The sequence below is a fragment of the Tachysurus fulvidraco genome, chromosome 7 (genome assembly GCF_022655615.1).
Source record: "Tachysurus fulvidraco isolate hzauxx_2018 chromosome 7, HZAU_PFXX_2.0, whole genome shotgun sequence".
Classification (NCBI taxonomy): Eukaryota; Metazoa; Chordata; class Actinopteri; order Siluriformes; family Bagridae; genus Tachysurus; species Tachysurus fulvidraco.
In genome coordinates, this window is record NC_062524.1 from 989,609 (window position 1) to 994,770 (window position 5,162).

The following is a 5,162-nucleotide window of genomic DNA, read 5'->3' on the forward strand; positions in this document are numbered from 1 at the left end:
AACTCCTATTGCCTTTGGTTTACCCCAAGGGGGTTAGTTACCCAGTTTGAGGTTAGTGTTGTAAGGAATAATAATACAGTATAATGATTTATAATATACACTGAGAATATAAACATAATCAGGTCACTGTATAGCATACAGTTTAGATCCCTGTTCCCTGTACACTACATAATAAATAAAATGGTTCCTCCACCCATGTAGGTGTATTATATGCCCCATAAGGAGCCATCTGGGGGTCAGATCCCTATTTGTTATGTAAGTGCACTAACACGTATTTGACTAATGACTTCTACATTAGTGTGTAGGTCACTATATGTCCAGTACTGGATCATTTAGGGCTCAGGGACCCATATGCTGTGTAAGTGCTCTACAGTTTGGTGACATTGTTAGACCAGCAGAGGGCGACACACTCTTTCACTTCTCTCCCTCTATCCTTCACTTCTCTAGCGTGTTCCCCCTTTATTCTCTCCCACTGAATACTAATGTACTGCCGGTGCTGTAGTCATCCCTCTCTCTCTCTCTCCCTGCCTCCCTCTCACCATCCATCCATCCTCCAGTAGAGAGAGAGAGAGAGAAAGAGAGAGAGAAAGATAGAGAGAGATAGTGAAGGCAGTGGTACTGCTTAGCATTAGCTAGAAGGTGAGGGTTTCTGTGTGTGTGTGTGTGTGTGTGTGTGTGTGTGTGTGTGTGTGTGTGTGTGTGTGTATGTGTGTGTTAGACTGTGTTTAACAGGTAGCAATACAGAGTCAGGCAGCAGTGTGCGTGTGTGTGTGTGTGTATGTGTGTGTATGGTTGGGGTCTCCCTGTCTAAATCTCTGTTCATCCCTCCATCCGGAGCAATAAACGAGAAAAGGGACATATCTGGAGTCTTCACTCTATTCTTCTTCACCCAGCTTGGAGGTGTTCTGTCGTTCCATCTCATAGCCTGATGCTCAGTCTGTCTCTCTCCACCCCCCTCCACCCCCCTCCATCCTCTCTCTCTCTCTCTCTCTCTCTCTCTCTCTCTCTCTCTCTCTCTCTCTCTCCCTCTCTCTCCTTCTCTCTCTCACTCATTAAGTGTCTGTCTCTCAGAACGTGTTGGATGAGAAACGGAACGATTGATTTTTCTCTTATTTCTTCTCTCCCCTCCACCACTCTGGATTTTAATGACAGGTAAGCGTGTGTGTGTGTGTGTGTGTGTGTGTGTGTGTGTGTGTGTTAGTTTTGCTCTGGTTTATATGCCCATTAACACCCGATGTCTCAATGCGGAGGGTCTGCACTCATTCAGTTTATCTATGTGTGTGTGTGTGTGTGTGTGTGTGTGTGTGTGTGTGTGTGTGTTGAGTGTGCAGCACAACGGCAGGGTGAAATAGTATATCATTATTTCATTCAGTTCTGTGTGTGTGTGTGTGTGTGTGTGTGTGTGTGTGTGTGTGTGTGTCACTCTATGTAATGCACTGGTTTTTCACACTCCTGTGTGGACATAGTACACTACATGTGTATTATTACCTCATCATCTGTGCTCTTTATTTAAGTGTGTGTCACTATAGTCCCTATATAGTGTATTAATACCAGCTACTGCCCCCTACATAGTGAATGATATGAATTTGGCCACACTGAAGCCACACTGGATGAGTAGTGCATTATACAGGGTTCATTAATCTTATATAGGTTCATAGTATAAACAGATCCATCTTAAAGGGCACCATTTCACAGTCAATCCTTAGATGACTTCCTACAGTCCAGAGGGTAGATGAAGTGAGGGTTCAGGCCATGATATCTCAGCTACATGGACCAAAGGGACATGAAGAGCACGATGAAGGAAATATCATTATCTCATTCTGGTTCTCTCTAGTGTGTTCAGTATCAGATTAGTGCCCTACATAGGGTGTTAGGGTATTTCCTGTCTATACTAGTGCTCTGTAGTTTCATATTTTACTCCCTAGACGACTCTCTACTGGACATTATGTAGTGTAAATTGTAAATGGTTCAGTATGATAGAATCTCTTTACACCCTGTGAAGTGTATTTATGTGTCCGGTAGGGAGCAGCCAAAACTGTGCACAATTTTTTAGTCTTTGTAGTGCACTTTATGTCTTATATTGATGTAGAATGTGGGGCTCTATAAACGTATGTATGTTGTGTCTGTTGTATAAAGTGAGCAGGAATCTGAACATAACCAGAGAGATGTGTTCAACTCTATGTCCCAGTTACCTGTTTTCCTGTTTCACTACCTGTTAGCAAAAAGAAGGCGACTTGTGTAGGCATCAAATTAGGGTCCTTCGGAGTTACCAGCAACATTGGTTTACTGGTTTATTCTGAACTAACTAACCAATGTATTAATTCCACTGCTCACTCAGCACAGACCTCACAGTCAAATTTCTGGCATTTATTGGGCAGAATCTCTGATTCAGTGCAACGTACAAAAGTGCACAGACGTCTCCATCAATAAAACATCACCACTGGTTCACTAGGACACAGACTGAGGACACCATCAGCCTAAAATGCTTTGGGGTTAAATACATGAATCAAACAGAGAAAATAAGCATCAGTTTAAGTGTCTCAGGAGGGGGAAGGTCTTCAGTCTTGGTTTAAAGACAGTCGGTGACTCAATGTTCGAACATCTAGAGTTTGTTCCGACACCTCGGTGTCAGAACAGAGAAAAGTTTTGGTGTGACTGAGCTGTGTTCATGTTTCAGCCGTGTGTCACTGTGTTTATTCACATTAAATCACTGACGAGTCGCGATACACGTAACTGTAATGTTCAGAAATGTTTCATATTAATTAGTAGTACTTGTGCTCTGTTCTGTTCGGTCTTGTTTACATGTCACTGTCTAGTTAAAAATTCTTAATCTTAATGTGTTTAAAATCATTAGCCCCAGTCATTAGCTAGCTTATGGATGGCGTCCATGTTGACCAGTTGCTAGGCAACAGCTTTACTCACTTGTATGGCGAGTCAAACCTGTTCACCTTCACACATTCATGAGTTCTACTGGAATGCTTCAGAATGCTAACTAACAAATTAGTGGCCAGTCATGTTACTTATTCTTAATCTAAATGTTAATCCTAATCCTAAACTTAGTCCTAGTCTTCACTTTAATCTTTATATTAATCTTAGCATTTCTACTGTGTTTATATTCAGATTGATTTTTGATTGTGTGGCAACTTTTTCCTGCCTGTAAACAGCCTCTGTGAAAAGAATAAAACACTCGTATTATAAACACTGGCACAAACACTGACACAAACAAAAACACTGACATAAACAGTGACAAACACTGACACAAACAGTAACACTGACACAAACAGTGACAAACACTGACACAAACAGTAACAAACACTGACACAAACAGTAACACTGACACAAACAGTGACAAACACTGACACAAACAGTAACACTGACACAAACACTGACAAAAACACTGACACTGACGCAAACACTGACACAAACAGTAACACTGACACAAACAGTAACACTGACACAGACACTGACAAACACAAACACTGACACAAACACTAACACTGACACAAACACTGACACAAACACAAACACTGACACAAACAGAAACACTGACACAAACACAAACACTGACACAGACACTGACACAAACACTGACACAAACACTAACACTGACACAAACACAAACACTGACACAGACACTGACACAAACAGTAACACTGACACAAACACTGACATTAACAATGACACAAATACAAACACTGACACAAACACTATCACATACACTGACACAAACAGAAACACTGACACAAACACTAACACTGACACAAACACTGACACAGACACTGACACAAACAGTAACACTGACACAAACACTGACATTAACAATGACACAAATACAAACACTGACAGACACAAACACTGACAGACACAAAAACTGACACAAACAGTAACACTGACACAAACACTGACACAGACACTGACACAAACAAACACAAACACTGACACAAACACTGACAAACACTGACAAACACTAACACTGACACAAACAGTAACACTGACACAAACACTGACACAAACACTGACAGACACAAACACTGACAGACACAAACACTGACACAAACACAAACACTGACACAAACACAAACACTGACACAAACACTGACATTAACAATGACACAAACAGAGACACAAATACAAACACTGACACAAACACTGACACATACACTGACACAAACAAACTCAAACACTGACACAAACACTGACACAAGCACTGACACAAACACTGACACAAACACTGACAAACAGTAACACTGACACTGGCACAAACAGTAACACTGACACAAACACTGACAGAAACACAAACACTGACAAACACAAACACTGACATTAACAATGACACAAACACAGACACAAATACAAACACTGACACAAACACTGACACATACACTTACACAAACAAACTCAAACACTGACACAAACACTTACACAAACACTGACACAAACACTGACACAAACACTGACACAAACAGTAACACTGACACAAACACTGACACAATCACTGACAGACACAAACACTGACACAAACACAAACTCTGACACAGACACTGACACAAACAAACACAAATACTGACACAAACACTGAAACAGACACAAACAAACTCAAACACTGACACAAACACTGACACAAACAAACACAAAAACTGACACAAACACTGACACAAACACTGACACACACTGACAAACACTAACACTGACACAAACAAACACAAACACTGACAAACACAAACACTGACACAAACACAAACATTGACAAACACTGACAAACACAAACACTGACAAACACAAACACTGACACAAACACAAACATTGACAAACACTGACAAACACAAACACTGACAAACACTGACACAAACACAAACATTGACAAACACTGACAAACACAAACACTGACAAACACTGACACAAACACAAACATTGACAAACACTGACACAAACACAAACATTGACAAACACTGACAAACACAAACACTGACACTGACACAAACACTGACAAACGCAAACACTGACATTAACAATGACACAAACACTGACTCAAACACTGACAAACAAAAACTGACACAAACACTGACACAAAAACAAACACTGACTCAAATACTGACACAACAGTAACACTGTCACAAACACTGACACTAACAATGACACAAATGCTGACACAAACACTGACA

The 5,162-nt window shown here is 40.7% G+C and overlaps 1 protein-coding gene across 7 annotated transcripts in view; it reads left to right on the forward strand.

Annotated features, from left to right (window-relative positions):
- Positions 1-449: 449 nt before the first annotated feature.
- LOC113640112 (glutamate receptor ionotropic, NMDA 2B) overlaps positions 450-5,162 on the forward strand; it is a 59,538-nt gene continuing 54,825 nt past the window's right edge. For 2 of the 7 annotated variants that reach the window (XM_047816810.1, XM_047816808.1), the window contains exon 1: positions 451-900. The gene's annotated coding sequence lies outside the window, so the exon portion shown is untranslated. Of the gene's footprint in view, positions 901-1,002; positions 1,153-5,162 lie in introns of those variants that run through there. The other 5 variants (XM_047816812.1, XM_047816811.1, XM_047816807.1 and 2 more) reach the window with 5 other exon arrangements.